A 17,323-nucleotide genomic window follows, 5' to 3' on the forward strand; every position below is an offset into this window, starting at 1 on the left:
AGAGAAGGTGAAATGGTTGGGGCAGAAAAGGACCTCAAGAGAATGGTTTATTTACTCTAGAGGAGAGGCTGCAGAGTGACTTTTATAGCCTAAGGGAGCCTCAGACAGGAAGGAAAGGGCTAGAACCACAGGAAAAGTAGAGTGAGCTTCAGAAAGATCTCTGAGCCAGGTGCGGTGGCATGTGCCTATAGTCCCAGCTACTGGGGAGGCTGAGGCAGGAGGATCTCTTGAGCCCAGGAGTTCAGGGCTGCAGCAAGCTATGATCACTCCACTGCACTCTAGCCTGGGTGACAGAGCAAGACCCTGTCTCTAAAAATTAAAAATAAGAATAAAAAGATCTCTAGGATAGCACTATGGACTGCAGCCTCCACCCCAACATTTTCCAGGAGCCCCTACCTCTGCTAGCACATACGGCCCTTTTGTAGGATTGAGGCAGACCCAGCTGAGAGGACTCAGGTATTCAGTGGAGGAAGGCTTTGTCCCAGGACAAGACTTCGGTGCAGGGCGCCAGCTGGATTTCAGCCCCACTCGCCCCATCCTTGTGCAAAGTGCGAACTCCCACCCCTAGGCAAAGGGTCGTGTCCCTTCCCCCAGGTGTCATTCATTTGTTCATTAGATATACATGTATTGATACCCACTACATGTCATGCACCATACTAGGTACTGGGAACACAGCATGAACAAGGCAGGCTCCCAGCTCATGAGGAGTTTATTTCCTAATGGGAAAGATACAACAAATCTGCAAGAAAGGCAATTTCAGAGTGAAAAGTGCAAAGAATGTGTATGGGATAACCTGAGAGTGACGTGAGGGTGGTGGGCAGTGTTTGGCCAGAGTAGTCAAGAAAGGCCTTTTTGAAAAGGAGACCCCTCAATTTCCAGACTCCAGGCTGGAGTCCTTTGAGACTCTTTCCCCTCCTTTTCCATCCCTCAAGTGGGTTTGAGCCGGGGTCTTATGTTTCCTGGTGGAAACAGCCTCCAAGATAGCCCCTAATGAGCTTCCTTCTTGGTGTCCATGCCCTTGAGTAGTCTCTTTCCACATAGTCTCAGGGTTGGTCTGTGAGGCCAACAGAACACAGTAGAAGTGATGGTTGGCACTCCCAAGGCTAAGTCATCAGAGACTCCATGCTCCCCTGCCCCGCCCTGTCTCTCTCTCTCTCAGGTTGCTTGCTCTTGGGGAAGTGAGCTGCTATGTTATAAACAACCACATGGCAAGGAACTGAGGCCTCCTGCCAACAGCCATGCACATGAGTGAGCTTGGAAGCAGATTCTGCAGCCCCAGTCAAGGCTTCAGATAACTGAAGCCCCAACTGACATCATGATTACAACCTCATGAGATTCCCTGATTCAGAACCATCCAAGTAAGCTGCTCTCAAATCCTCTTTTCTCCTTTAATGAATGAGGCAATTTATTAACCCAGGATCATTTGTTTTAATGCTGCTTCTTGGCAGCTGCCACCTATCCAGCGATTCTGTCCAGATCTTTCTGACCCCGAGGTGTCAGTTTGTGGCCCCTATCTTGGTCCTTTTCCACCATTTTCAGCCCCTCCAGGGCTTGGAAGACCCAGTGGGCCACACTCTTGGAGACTCGGCTGACGTGGCTGGGCAGGACACCATTTATCTGACATTCTCCGTAGATCTTGGTCATGGAGCCAACCCCAGTGCCACCTTGGCGGTGTAGGTGCTACGTTGTGGAAGCAGCTCATGTGTAGAACCAGTTCTTATCTCAGAGAGTAAACTCTTTGCACTTGGCCAGTTTGGTGGTATCCACCCATTCAGGGACTTTCAGCTTCCCAGACTTTTTGAGGAAGGCTACCAGAGCTCTGATGAACTCCTGCTGATTCATGAATTCTACAGTAACTCCAGGAATCATGACACCTCTGCGCTGCCAGCCGGGGGAACAGCTGTTCTTAAATTCTCAAAAGAACACTTGTTATTTTAAGCCACTAAGGTTGGAGGTTGTTTGTTACACAGCACTAGATAACAAATACACAATAGATAGCCCTTACACATCAATCTCACTGTACCCTACAATCCAGACCTCCTGGTCTCGTATGTCCTGTCCAGCATCTAGCCTGCCCAGTATTCAACTGTGACACTGTCCCAACCCCTTCAAAGACCATCCACCACCCCATATTTCTCAGTCACCTCCAGGAAAAAGGTTAAATCAGCCTGGTTTCTAAGCCTGTCCATAAATCTAATTCTGAAAGCATTTATTGCAAATTTGTGATGTGTTTAGCTTAGTGTTTCATGCTGCAGGGAAAACACAAGAACCATTTATTATAATCCCTGTCCTTGGTGGTGTTGGTAAGATAGACGAATGTCTCTGAAACAATCAGAAGACAGTGCAGAATAGTTAATCAAAGGCTTGTGGGGTTGACAGACAGTGTTAAATGAGACGTTGGAGAGCTCCATGTTGGCCGGAGGTGGGGAGCAGGGAGAAGCTGGGGTCTGGGTCAGTCCAGCACAGGCAAGGGAAGAAGGGTAGGGCCCAGACAAGCAGAGGGGCTGAGAGCAGAGGTCGGTTTAGGGAAACAAAGCCTGGGCCAGCTAAAGATGTAGAGGGCCTTGAAAGCCTGGTAGAAGAACCCAGGAGGTGGAGGTTGCAGAATTCACTGTAACCTCCGCTTCCTGGGTTCAAGCAATTCTCCAGCCTCAGCCTCCCTGGGTTATAAATTGGGTGGATTTATAACCCAATCCAGTGGGCAATAAACAGTGCTGTGAACCTATTTAGATCGATGAGATTAAAGGTAGGGAGTGACATGGAAAGAAGATGGAGAGGATAAGAAGGTGGGAAAAGAGATCGGGGCTGGGGCAAAATGAATTAGGAGTGATTTGCCATCACTGAGATGTGAGCACCTGAAGCTAGACAGCAGGAACAAAACCAGGGGCATTGCTCTGATTTGAGGCTGCACAATTGAGGTGTCACCCCCACCCCAGGCCTGGCAGCCGCCTCCTACCTGGGAGAGCATAGATTCTATGAAACTGGAGTCAAGAGCAGGTGAGGCTCCTGCTGAGTCTATAGCAGAGGTGCTTAACTCTCCATGGACACCTGGGGAGATGTGTAAGGGCACTTGGGGGCCAATTTGAAGCACTTTAGCGTAATAGTCTAGTGCAGAAACTGACAGACCACCTGGCTCTACCCCTCACAGGCTGAGGGACCTTCAGTCAGTCACTTAACTCCCCAGAGCCCCATAATCCTCATCCAAACATGAAGGTAATGAGAGTACCTACTCCACAGGGTTGTTGTGGAGATTCAGCAAAATGAAAAGCACTTAAAACGGTTAACTTCTTTGTTATGCAAATGTTCTTGCACTGACCTGGGTTGCAGTTTAGGCATAAACATTTTTAGTTTCCTGGGTACATCCAAGATTAAGAATCAAAAATCCAGCCACGCACATTGGCTCAAGCCTATAATGTCAGCACTTTGGGAGGCCGAGGCAGGAGGATCACTTGAGACCAGGAGTTTGAGACCAGCCTGGGCAACATAAGGAGACCCCATCTCTACCAAGAATAAATAAATAAACAAACAAACAGAAATAAAAATGTAGCCGAGCATGATGGTGCTTGCCTGTAGTCCTAGCTTCTTGGGAGGCTGAGACGGGAGGATTACTTGAGCCCAGGAGGTCGAGGCTGCAGTGAGCCATGATTGCACCACTGCACTCCAGCCTGGGTGATAGCACAAGACACTGTCTCAAAAACAAGCAAACAAACAAAAATAAAAAACAACAACAACAGACCAGGTGCAGTGGCTGGTGCCTGTAATCCCAGCGCTTTGGGATGCCAAGGTAGGAGGATCACTTGAGCCTTAGAGTTCAAGACTAGCCTGGGCAACATAGGGAGACCCCATCTCTACAAAAAACGAAAATAATTAAAAAAAAAAAAATCAGAAATCCACAAGGACAAAGAACTCACCCCCCCATCCTTCCTACCATCCTCCCTACCATCAGAATAGGAAGTTAAAACTATCACTTCAGACATGATCTTTGATACAGATGAAGGTGAGACTTGGCTAGATTATGGCTTTGACTCAGAACCATGGGCAAAGTTCATGATTTGGGAGTTTCCGCAGGAAGCTTGGGGATGTTCAGCTGTTTTAGCTGAACTTGACTCTGAGTTCCAAGTCTATGAAATTCCAAAACTCAAAGCAAAACAAAGGCACCCTCAAGGTTAGGGATCATATGCTATCCATCTCCACTCCCTGGCACCCAGCGTGGCACCCACACTTGCTGGTTGGCTGGAGGAGCGAGGCAGGCCTTAACTCAGTTGGTGTACAGAGCTGACTGGTCTCAGATATGGACCACGGTGGGTAAATTTGATGAAACAAAGACAAAGCCATAAAGGAAACAGGCTTTGTGCCATTTAGGAATGCAAATTAGATTTTCTTCACTGCTGAAGAATTCTCATACTACTAAACCAGGAATATTCAGACACCCACTTTCCACCCCCAGTTTAGGATATTTATATTAACGGAAGACTCAGAGGGAGATGACTTTTTGGGTCCTTTGAGTTGGTACAATGCAGATACAGGTGCCATATTTAAAGCACAACTGAAACAGGTGGGCAGCCTCCCAACACCCTTCCGGCCAGTGCTTCTCAAACACTGATGCCCACGCCACTCACCAGGGGAGCTTGTTCACATGCAGAGTCTAATGTGGTAGGTCTGAGGAAGAGCCTAAGATTCTGCATTTCTTTTTTTTTTCTTGAGACAGAGTCTCGCTCTGTCATCCAGGCTGGAGTGCAATGGCATGATCTCGGCTCACTGCAACCTCCACCTCCTGGGTTCAAGCAATTCTCCAGCCTCAGCCTCCCGATTAGCTGGAATTACAAGCACCCCCACCACTACCATGCCCGACTAATTTTTGTAATTTTAGTAGAGACGGGGTTTCAGCATGTTAGCCAGGCTGGCCTCGAACGCCTGACCTCAGGTGATCCACCCACCTTGGCCTCCCAAAGTGCTGGGATTACAGGCATGAGCCACCCCACCCAGCCGAGGTTCTGCATTTCTAACAAGCTCCCAGGAGATGGTGATGTTGCTGGCCCAAAGGCCAGCACGTTGAGTGGTGAGGCATCAAAGTCCACTTTGGGATGGAAGCCAGCCCAGGTTTGGCATATCGCCTGGACAGTAGCCCTGACTTGGGTTAAAAGAATTAACAAATCCCTGCCCACTGGTCACATATTGATCATTTTTTCTGCCTTAAAAATATCCCCGCTGGGTGTGGTGGCTTGGGCCTGTAATCCAGCACTTTGGGAGTTTGAGGCAGGAGGATCGCTTGAGTCTAGGAGTTGGAGACCAGCCTGGGAAACATGGCAAAACCCTGTCTCTACAAGAAAACACAAAAAATTAGCTGGGTGCAGTGGTGCACACCTGTAGTCCCAGCCACCTGGGAGGCTGAGGTGGGAGGATCTCCTAAGCCCAGGAGGTCAAGGCTGCAGTGAACTGTGATCACACAACTGCACTCCAGCCTGGGCAACAGAGTGAAACCATGTCTCAAAAAATTGTTTATAAATATTTACTCTTTCTATTCTTACAAGCTTATGAAAACAGGTGGTATTATTATCCCTTTCACATAGAAGGAAACTAAGGCGTAAGGTGCATAAGTAACTTGCCCATGATTGCACAGCTAATAAATGCCTGGCACCAGAGCCTATCTTCTTAACTGCTGCATGATTCATTGCCTTTAGACAACGAATTTAGACAGCTGCCTGAAGAGTGAGGCTCAGGTGGCAAATAAAGCAACAAGCGCTTGCAGAGCCCAGAAGACAGAAACGTGCAAGACCGAGGACACAGAAGCAGAGCGAAGAAGCAGGCAGACCAGTCTTGGCTCTGTGAACAAGGACACAGGTGCTGGAAAAGGAAGATGACCTTTAAGCCATCTCAGTTTCCCCATGTGTATCCTGGCCATGGCAAAACCCTAGCTGAAGAGATTCTGAGGTGACAAGGGGTGGGGAGTGATATTTAGGACTTGCAAGGAGAGGCCAGAAGGAAGTCAGGCAGCCTCAAGGGAGTCAGGGTCTTCTCCACCACCACAGTTGGGCTCAGGGAAACTGTTGACACACAGACACACTAGTGACTCCAGGCTCTGCCCTCAGCGGCTTCCACATCCTCCTTGTGGGCACCTTGTCACCTTATCATCTGCTGTCCCAGAGCAGCTCTCAGTCTCCCTGCCTGCTTCCTCCCACCCAGCACTTCTCACCTCTCTGACTTTTTATTTTATTTTTATTTTTTAGAGATAAGGTCTTGCTCTGTCATTTCACTCTGTCACCTAGGTTGGAGTGCAGTGGCATGATCACAGCTCACTGCAGCCTTGACTTACTGGGCTCAAGTGATCCTCCCACCTTAGCCTCCCAAGTAACTAGGACTATAGGTGCGCATCAACACACCTGGACAATTTTTTAATTTTTTTATAGAGACTGGGCCTCACTATGTTGGCCAGGCTGGTCTCAAACTCCTGGGCTCAAGCAATCCTCTCGCCTCAGCCTCCCAAAGTGCTGGGATGACAGGTGTGAGCCACTGCACCCGGCCTAATTTTTTTTTTTTTTTTTTGGTAGAGACAAGGTCTCACTATGTTGGCCAGGCTGGTCTGGAACTCCTGAGCTCAAGCAATCCTCTCGCCTCAGCCTCCTAAAGTGCTGGGATTATAGCTGTGAGTCAACCACACCTGGCCTCATTCTGACTTTTGTCCAAGGGACATCCTTCACGTTACTGTTCCTCCTGCTGAATCAGGCCTGACACCTTCTCACTTATGAGTGGGAAGCTCACTACTCTTGTGGTGCTGAAGGGGCCCTGCAGTGTGGTACCTTGTGTACGAAGTCAGCCATATCACCTCAGAGAATTGCTTATACTGCCCAGAGCCCCCAGGAACCTTAACCTGTTCTTTGGCAAAAATGTCGACATGGGTTTTAGGTCTGACGAAAGATGGCATCCAAACACAGGCAGAATCATGTAGGCAGGAGGCCTCCGATCAGACACCTAGAACTCTCAGCAGGCTGCTCCCTGAACTGGCTCTGTATCAATCGCTGCATTTTAGTTTGAACCCCAGCCTACGGTTCTCCTCTCCTGCAGTTAGCATTTTAGACTTTCTGCCTCTAATGTAAGTAAATGCTTTTTGTTAAAGGAATTTGGGGCATCATCAAGTACATGAGGAGGCACATAGGGCCCAGGGAGGGAGGGATCCCACATTGCTCAGGCCCGGGGAAACTCAAGCCTGTGACTGCAGGTTCTCACCAGCATCAGCTCAGTGAGTTCTGCCTCAGCTAACCCAACAGTAAGTCTCCACACCTGCCCACTCTGTTACAGATTGAAGTGGGGGAAGAAGTTGTGTCACCAGAGCTCTGAGCCAGAATTTTGGGAAAGATGGCAGATTGGTAAGGAAAGAAATTACTCAATTTATATCACCTATCATTTCCTTTTTCAGATTGCAAAATAAAATAGAAAATAGAATAGAAAATTAAATAAAATATCCCTCTTGGTGATTTTGGAGGTAGACCAGTTCTGGTTTCCTGCCAGCAGAGATTACCCTTCTCCATAGCACAATAGTCTCATTCAGCTTTTGGTACTAGAGTAACTATTTAGAATAAAGTCCAAGGTCCCAGCTAAGAACAGAGAATGAGGAAATACTTAGAAATTTCTTTTTTCTGCACATGCCATGCCACTTACAAACATGGCCACTTTGATGACTTCCTCACTGCTTTGCCCTTGAAAAAGGAGATATTATAACATACCTTGCAAATGACAAAACCTGATTGTGTCCTCATGCAAATGTCCCTGTCATGCAGGGGAGGTGGTTCCTCTGTGTGGTTAGGGCCTCAGAGGCCCCTGCTTGTCACTGAGGACTCTGCTGGACCCCTGTTTGGTCATGGGACAGATGAGGGGGCATCCTGCTACATTTGCTATTTTTAATTTCATGCTTTCATCTTTTCCTTGTGGATCAACGAGGTCAAGAGATCAAGACCATCCCGGCCAACATGATGAAAGCCCGTCTCTACTAAAAATGCAAAAGTTGGCTGGGCGTGGTGGTGTGCGCCTGTAGTTCCAGCTACTCGGGAGACTGAGGCAGGAGAATCATTTGAACCCAGGAGGCGGAGGTTGCAGTGAGCCTAGATTACACCACTGCACTCCAGCCTGGGCGACAGGGCAAGACTCCATCTCAAAAACAAAAAAACAAAAACAAAAAAAGAGAGAGAGAGAAATGTGTTCTCTTTTACCCAAATCAGCATTTCCACTCACTGTCTACTCCACAAAATATTGGAAGAAAATTCATTGTATTTCTTTTAAATTGCAATATTTAAATTCTCATTAAAGAACTAAACCATGTTCATTATTGAAAATTTGGAGGAAAAAAACTCCCCATAATCTCATCATCCAGAGACAAATTATTCATAATTTAGATTACCAGGGTAAACCCCTCTAGGTTGTGATGTATTATCTTTTTATTTATATTGCTGAATTTGACTTGTTAATATTTTGTTAAGGATTTCTGCATCTATGTTCATGAGGAATTTGGGCCTATAAGTTGATTTTTTTTTTGTATTATCTTTTTGTAGTTTTGGTGTTAGGGTATCATTGCCCTAATTAATTGAGTCGAGATGTGTTTCTTCTGCTTTTATATTCTGGGAAAGACTGTAGAATTGGCATTATTTTTTCCTTAAATGTTGGTAGAATTTACCAGTGAAAACATTTGGGCCTAGAGTTTATTTTGTTGGAAGGTTTTTAGCTACAAATTCAATTACTTTACTTGTCATAGATGAATACAGAATTTCTGTTTCTTCTTGAGTTAGTTTTGGTAATTTGTGTCTTTCGTAACAGTCCCCTAAAATCCTTTTAATTTTTTTTAAATTAGTAGTGATGGCTCTCATCATTATTGATTTTGATCATTTGTGCCTTTTCTTTTTTTTTCTTATTTAGTCTAGCTAAAGGTTTATCCTTTAAAAATATTTTCATACTTTTCATTCAATTAAATAGATTTTCTGTATTGTCTTTCTGTTTTTATTTTACTGATTTCTACTATAATTTTTATTCTTTCTTTCCTTCTGCTTACTTAGAGTTTCATTTGTTTTCTTTTTTTAATTGCTTAAAGTGAAAGCTGATTTGTAATAGTTTAGTAATTTTTTTCTTTTTTGATATAGGTGGTCAGTATTCATGAGCTGTGCTAAACGTTGGTTTAGCACAGCTCATAAATTTTAACATGTTGTATTTTGTTTACTTTAAATTTTTTTTTAAATTTTTGGTAGAATTGGAGTCTTATCACGCTGCCCAGGTGGGTCTGGAACTCCTGGTTTTAAGCAAATCTCCTGTCTCAGCCTCCCAAAGTGTTGGGATTACAAGTGTGAACCACCACTCCCAGCCTCTTAATGTTTTTAAATTTTCTTTTTTATTTACTTTTTGGTGCATGGTTACTTAGAAATACATTGTTTAACTTCCAAATATTTGGGGATGTCTCAAATTTCTTAACTCCATTGTATTCAGAGAACATGTTTTGAATAATTCAAATTATTTCAGATTTGTTTATATTTGTTTAATGGCCTAGCATATGGTCTATCCCAGAGAATGTTTCATGTGCACTTAAAAAGAAGGTGTATTCAGTAGCCAGGCCCAGAGGTGGGTGCCTGTACTCTCAGCTACTCAGTAGGCTGAAGTGGAAGGATTGCTCAAGTCCAGGAAATCAAGGCCAGCCTAGGCAACATAGTGAAACATAAGACCCCATTAAAAAAAAAGAAAAGAAAAGAATGTATAATCTTCCATCATGCTTTTTTCTGGCATTACTCATCTTCTGTGCAGTTGTTCTATCAATTATCAAAAGTTGTGGAATTCTCAACTTCTTCTTTCGATTCTGCCAATTTTTGTCTTATATATTTGGGAGCTCTGTTTTTAGGTGTGTATACACTTTTATCTTCCTGATGTACTGACATTTTTGTCATTATGAAATATCTCTCCATATTTCTAGCATATTTCTTGTCTTAAAGTCTATTTGTATGATGTCTGTATGACCACACCAGCTCTTACTGTTACTGTTTACATAGTAAAACTTTCCCTATTCTTTGTCAATCTATATTTATCTTTGAATTTCAAGTTTGTCTCTTGTAGACAGCATATTATCAGATCTTGTTTTGTATCCAGCCTGAGAATTTCTACCTTTTCATTAGATGCTTAGGAAATAATATACTTTTAATATTCTTGATAAGATTGGGTATCTATCATTTTGCTATTTAGTTCCTATATGTTGCAGATTTTTTGTTCTTTTGTTGCTCTTTTACTGTCTTGTGTTAAATGAATATATTGTGTAACATTTTTACTTTTTATTTTATTTATTTATTTGTTTATTTATTTGTTTATTTATTTATTTATTTATTTATTTTTCAGACAGGGCTTTGCTCTGTTGCCCAGGCTGGAGTGTAGTGGCATGATCGCAGCTCATTGAAGACTCAACTTCCTGGGCTCAGTTGATCTTCCCATCTCAGCCTCCCAAGTAGCTGGGACTAAAAATGGGCACCACTATGCCTGACTAATTTTTGTGTTTTTTATAGAGATGGGGTTTCACCACGTTGCCTAGGCTAGCCTTGAATTCCCCAGCTCAAGCAATCTGCCTACCTTGGCCTCCCAAAGTGCTGGGATTACAAATGTAAGCCACCATGCCTAGCAGCTATTTTAAAATTTTATTTTAGTAATGGTTGCTCGACAGATGAATATATACATCTTACCTTGTCACAATCTACTTCAAGTTAATACTGACTTAGTTCCAGTAAAATATAACAGCTTTTCTCCACTATAACTTTATTTCTACCTTCCTTTATGTGATTAGTATTTAGATGTTACACATATATGTGTTACAAGTTTAAAATTGAGTTGTAATTATAGTTTTACAGAATGTTATGTTTTTCAAAGTAATCACAATAAGAAAAGACCAGTGTTTATATAAGTCTTTACATTTATCCACATATTTACCATTTCCTGCTTTTTTTATTTCTTTATTTTTTGTAAACAGGTCAGTTAGCAACAAATTATCTCATTCTTTCTTTATCTGGGAATATATTTTACCTTCATTATTAAAGATTTGTTTTTCTAGATTTTGAATTCTTGGTCCACAGTTTTTTCTTTCTTTCTTTCTTTCTTCTTTTTTTTGAGATGGAGTTTCACTCTTGTTGCCCAGGCTGAAGTGCAATGGCACGATCTCAGCTCACCGCAACCTCTGCCTCCCGGGTTCGAGCAATTCTCCTGCCTCAGCCTCCCAAGTAGCTGGGATTATAGCCATGCGCCACCATGCCCGCTAATTCTGTATTTTTTAGTAGAGATGCGGTTTCTCCATGTTGGTCAGGCTGGTCTCGAAACCCCAGCCTCAAGTGATCCACCCACCTCAGCCTCCCAAAGTGCTGGGATTACAGGTGTAAGCCACCATGTCCAGCCAGTTTTTTTCTTTTTTTCAGCAATTTGAATATATAATTCTACTGTCTTTTGGCCTCCACGGTTTAAAGACAAGAAGTTGACCATTAATCATATTGTCCCCTTGTATGTGGTGATTTGTTTTTCTCTTGCTAGTTTTAAGATTTTCTCTTGTCTTTGGTTTGGCTTCCAGTGGTTTGACCATGATGTGTCCAGGTGTGAATCTCTTTGTATTTATTCTACTTAGAGTTTCTTGAGCTTCTGGAGTCTGTGAAATGATTTTTTAAAGTCAAATTTGGGGAATTTTCATCCATTATGTCACTAAACATTTTTCTGTCATTTCTCTGGAGTCCCCTTCTGGGATTCCAATTACATGTATGTTGGTATGCTTCATGTTATCCCACCAGTCTCTGATGCACTGTGTATTTTTCTTCTATCTTTTCCTCTCTTTTTGTCACACTGAGTAATTTCTAATGATCTATCTTCAATTTCACTGACTCTTCTGTGACCTCCTCTAGTATTTTTATTTTTGTTATTATTTATTGCAACTCAGAATTTCCACTGGGCTCTTTTTTAAAAAATAATTTCTGCATTTTAAGTGAGATCATCTATTTGTTGAATCATTGTCATTACACTGATTTACTCATTCTTAAGCATGGTTTTCTTTAGTTCTTTGAACATATTTATAATAGCTGCTTTGAAATCTTTGTCCAATAATCTAATTTCTGGAAACACTCATAGTTTATATTTGCTTTTTTTTTTCCTGAGTATGGGTCAGATTTTGTTTCTTCATGTCTCATAATATTTTTTGAAAACTTGACATTTTAGATAATACACTCTAGCAACTCTGGACTCTGATTTATTTTCCCAAGGCAGTTATTATTGTCTTTATTTGCTTTCCCAGAGGTGATCTGCAGAATCTTTGCCTCCTGCAGCACATGGCCACTAATGTCTCTGTTCAGCTTTTTGTTTTTAAGTCTTTGGTTTAACTTTTAGCCTGGCCTTCTAAGAGTAGTCCCTGTAGCTTAGTTTAGTGGTCAGCCAATGATTGGGCAGAGGTTGTGCTCAAACACCTTAAGCCTACAAGATCCATCCTCTGCTGATGGATCTGTGTGTGGGATGAAGAATACATTTAAAGTTCACTCTGTTTTTAAGTCTGCCTAACTTTAACTTTTGTCAAGGCCCTTGTGGCTTTCCCCTGTGTATATGCATAGTTTCCTGGTCAGTTGGGGTCTGTGGAGAAATTTCATAGAATTTCTATGGCTTTCTTGTTTCTAGGCTTTCTCCATTAAGTTTCTAGCTGGTCAGCTGCTCACACCAACCAAGACTGTGTTTGCAGACTAGCCGAGCTGTGAGTTTTCCTTTCCAATTTCTACTGAGTTTACTGCTTTTACTGACAACACTGTTGGGTGTGGAGTTACATTTCCCCTTCCAAATCAAATCTATACCCCTCTGACAGTGAGGCTGATGGTTTTCACAGCCAGTACTGCCCTGGTAAAATTGCCAGGCGGCATGTCCTCAGGGCACAGGGAAGGGGGAAGCTTGAGGCATGAAAACCATAGATGCTCATCAATCATTTTTACATAAAATTTTAGTAACTTTTCTTTTTCTCTTTTTTTTTTTTTTTTTTTTGTCGTCCAAGCTGGAGTGCACAGAGAGTGATCTTGGCTCACTGCAACCTCCGCTTCCCGGGTTCAAGCAATTCTCCTGCCTCAGCCTCCTGAGTAGCTGGGACTACAGGTGCCTGCCACCATGCATGGCTAATTTTTGTATTTTTAGTAGAGACGGGGTTTCACCATGTTGGCCAGGCTAGTCTCGAACCCCTGACCTCAAGTGATCCACCCACCTCGGCCTCCCAAAGTGTTGGGATTACAGGTGTGAGCCACCACGCCTGGCCAGTAAATTTTCAGACTAAAAACTTCTTAATTCCTTGTTTCCTTTTGGTTGCTTTCCATAGCCCTGAAATTGTTTTTCACAATGTTGCCCAGTATTGTGGTGAGAATTTGCCAACCTCTTCACTCTGCAATAGCCAAAAGCCCCACCCTATAGGTACTTTACAAATGCAACCATACAGTACATCCTGTTTTCTCCACTAAAAAGTCCATATATTCTAGATTTTGTTTGATTTACAGATTTGATAACTAGGCTTTTTTTTCTTTTTTGAGACGGAGTCTCACTCTGTCACCTGGGCTAGAATGCAGTGGCTTGATCTCAGCTCATTGCAACCTCCGCCTCCCAGCTTCAAGCGATTTTCCTGCCTCAGCCTCCCGAGTAGCTGGGATTACAGGCACCTGCCACTACACTCAGCTAATTTTTTGTATTTTTAGTAGAGACTGGGTTTCACCATGTTGGCCAGGCTGATCTCGAACTCCTGACCTCGTGATTCACCTACCTCAGCCTCCCAAAGTGCTGGGATTACAGGCATAAGCCACCACGCCCGGCCGATAACTAGGCTTTTTTTAGTTGATTTTCTAAATTCTCACATTAAACTTTTGGGATCATTACCTCCTATTAAATAAAATTTATAGGAGGCCATTGATTTGGACTAGGTTCCCGCACTAGACCCCACCAGACCAAACCAAAATGGAGTCACTCATGCTAAAGTTTCATATCACCAAACTGAAACTAAGTTGTTTATCTAACCTTCCAGATAAATCAGGAGAGAGATAATAGCCAAATCCTCAAACAGGCCAGTTTTAGCCAGCACTACAGGGAAATCCGCCCCTCCTCCCACTTTAACCCTTTCAAGGATAACAACGTTGAAATGATCACTCCATCTTTTATTCTGATTCTGCATTCTTCAGCCTTTTCTTGTCTATAAATATTCACTGGCCACACGGCGAGCAGAGCTCTCTGAAGCTCTTTAGGTTGTGAGGGCTACCTGATTCTTGAATTATTATTTGCTCAAATAAACTCTGTTAAATTTATTTTGTCTAAGGTTTTATTTTATTAGATGTAGGGTCAAAAGCAAGGGTTCAAAGGAGATCCCCAATGATGAACTCCAGGATTAACAAGCAAACAGACTGGCTACTCTGCTGAGCCCCTTGTGCTCACTGCTTCTCCTTGCACATTTGGAGGGTGTCACTGGTAAGTCCCCCTTGGATATGAGCTCCATTATTTGTGTCCAAGTTTATATGAACAGTTTTGATCCAGACTATCTGTGGAAGTCACAAGAGAAACTAGATTAGGTTCTATAGGAAGGCTTCAGGAATCCAACTAGGTTAGACAAAAACTGAACTGGGTTTATTAAAAGACCTCTAGTAGGAAAGGTTTCAGGAAGACAGAAAATAATGAGTTCATTTAAATTCAGGAAGTCTGGGTGGGACTCTGTAGGGGCAAGAGAAAAGTTCTCTGGCCCCTGAAGATTTGCTGAAAAATCAACTCACAGAAGGTAGATTAATTGGATAAAAGGCAAACAAATTTATTTAACAGGTATACATGGGAGTCTTCAGAATGAAGACTCAAAGATACAAGGGAAATTGTGAAGTTTTATGCTTAGGTTCAACAAAGTAGGAACAGCTAATGTAGAGACATGATTGGACAGAAAGGGTATGATCTGATGCTAATAGACTGAGCGGGGAAACCCAGCACGGCCTGTCTAGGTTCCTGTTGGCCTCTCTGAGCATATATTCCTGCCTCTGGGTGTGGGGCAGGACCCCCTCTGGATTGAGGGTCTCATGACCTACAGTCAAACAAGATGGATCAGATCATTTCTTTACAGCCAGTTTTTAAACAGAAAGGTGGAGGGAAAGGCAGAGTAGTATGTTTCGTTTTCACAGCTGGCTTTGAAGAAAAGCAGTCCTGGTTTCTATGACCTGCCTTGGGGAAGAGCGATTCTGGTTTCTATAGCTACCTTTGGGGGAGAAAAGGACTGAAGCAAAAGGGCAGAAAAAGTTCAGAAGAAAACTTTCATTTCTGAGGCTGCTTCTGAGAACTGCCTTCATTTTGAGGTATTGTTTTCTGAGCCCCAACGTGTGTATTTATGTATGTCTGTTTATATGTTATGTATATGATATTTTCCTACCTCAGATACTATTTCCAAATTAATTTATAAAATCTCTTAAAAAAGGTCCATTTGATTGGCTTAAAGGAAAATATGTACTCTTAGGAATTAAGTATTCCTTAAACTCTTTGGAAGTTCAGAAACTAACCCAAATGCTTTCAGAGTTTACATGACTTGGGTAAACCTTTGGTAAATAAGATTTGTTTAATATTGTTGATTTTTCTAAGTTAATTGTTGTAAAAATAAAGAGAATTTTTAAAAATATTTGTGGGTTAATGGTAAACAGCAGTGTCTCCTCCCCTGACTTACATGTAAAAAAACATGTATGTAACTTTTAGTTTCTTGCTTTGATGATGACTGCCTAATATGCACATGCTGTAAAAATAGTTAACAGGGAAATGACTTAAGATGATGGCTAGTTTTTGTTTGTTTGTTTGTTTGTTTTTGAGACAGAGTCTTGCTCTGCCGCCCAGGCTGGCATACAGTGGTACCATCTCAGATCACTGCAATCTCTGGCTCCCGGGTTCGAGAGATTCTCCTGCCTCTGCCTCCTGAGTGACTGGGACTATAAGCGCATGCCACCATGCCCGACTAATTTTTGTATTTTTAGTTCCATCATGTTGGCCAGGCTGGTCTCAAACTCCTGACCTCAAGTGATCCACCTGCCTCATGAGGCCTCCCAAAGTGCTGGATTACAGGCGTGAGCCACCACGCCCAGCCTGATAATGACTAGTTTTGTTTAATGTCTTGTGAAAATTTTCATGAGCAATTCAAGCATAACTGTTAAGAACAAGGGAATTAGGTGAATGTAATTGAGATAAAAGTTTATAAGTAAACTTTTCATAGTTTCAAAATTCTCTTTGGTAGCTCAAAAGCTTTAAAGTTATAGTAAGTTAAATTAGGTAATAGATATTCATTAGATGCCTGGGTCATTTCTAATTAAGTTTAAATAGGCCAGGCACAGTGGCTCATACCTGTAATCCCAGTAATTTGGGAGGCCAAGGCAGGCAGATCACTTGAGGCCAGGAGTTCAAGACCAGCCTGGCCAACATGGTGAAACCCCGTCTCTACTAAAAATACAAATATTAGCAGGGCATGGTGGTGCATGCCTGCAATCCCAGCTAGTTGGGAGGCTGAGGCACAAGAATTGTTTTAGCCTTGGAGGTGGAAATTGCAGTGAGCCAAGATCACACCACTGCACTCCAGCCTGGATGAAAGAGCAAGCCTCAGTCTCAAAAAAAAAAAAAAAAAAGTTAAAATACTGAAGCATTAATGACTAAATGTTAGTTTGTGTTTAAATATGGGGAGAAAAGAACCAAGTTGGGAAACATACTTCAGGATATCATCCAGGGGAAGTTCCCCAACCTAACAAGACAGGCCAACATTCAAATTCAGGAAATCCAGAAAACCCCAGTAAGATACTCCATGAGAAGATCAACCCCAAGACATGTAATCATCAGATTCTCCAAGGTCAAAACAAAGGAAAAAAATGTTGAGGGCAGCCAGAGAGAGAGGCTGGGTCACTCACAAAGAGAGACCCATCAGACTAACAGCAGACCTCTCAGCAGAAACCCTACAAGCCAGAAGAGATTAGGGGTCAATATTCAACATTCTTAAAGAAAATAATTTCCAAACCAGAATTTCATATCTGGTCAAACTAAGTTTCATAGGCAGAGGAGAAATAAAATCCTTTTCAGACAAGCAAATGCTGAGGGAATTCATCACCACCAGGCCTGCCTTGCAAGAACTCCTGAAGGAAGCACTGAATATGGAAAGGAAAAACTGTCACCAGCCACTGCAAAAACACACTGAAGTGCAAAGACCAATGACACTATGAAGCAACTACATCAACAAGTCTGCAAGATAACCAGCCAGCATCATGATGACAGGATCAAATTCACACATAACAATATTAACCTTAAATGTAAATAGGCCAAATGCCCC

At 42.7% G+C, this 17,323-nt stretch overlaps 1 pseudogene; it reads right to left on the minus strand.

Moving 5' to 3' along the window:
• Positions 1 to 1,428: 1,428 nt before the first annotated feature.
• On the minus strand, positions 1,429 to 6,922 carry LOC100601659 (annotated as a pseudogene).
• Between the last annotated feature and the right edge of the window lie 10,401 nt (positions 6,923 to 17,323).

The sequence above is a fragment of the Nomascus leucogenys genome, chromosome 3 (assembly GCF_006542625.1).
Source record: "Nomascus leucogenys isolate Asia chromosome 3, Asia_NLE_v1, whole genome shotgun sequence".
Classification (NCBI taxonomy): Eukaryota; Metazoa; Chordata; class Mammalia; order Primates; family Hylobatidae; genus Nomascus; species Nomascus leucogenys.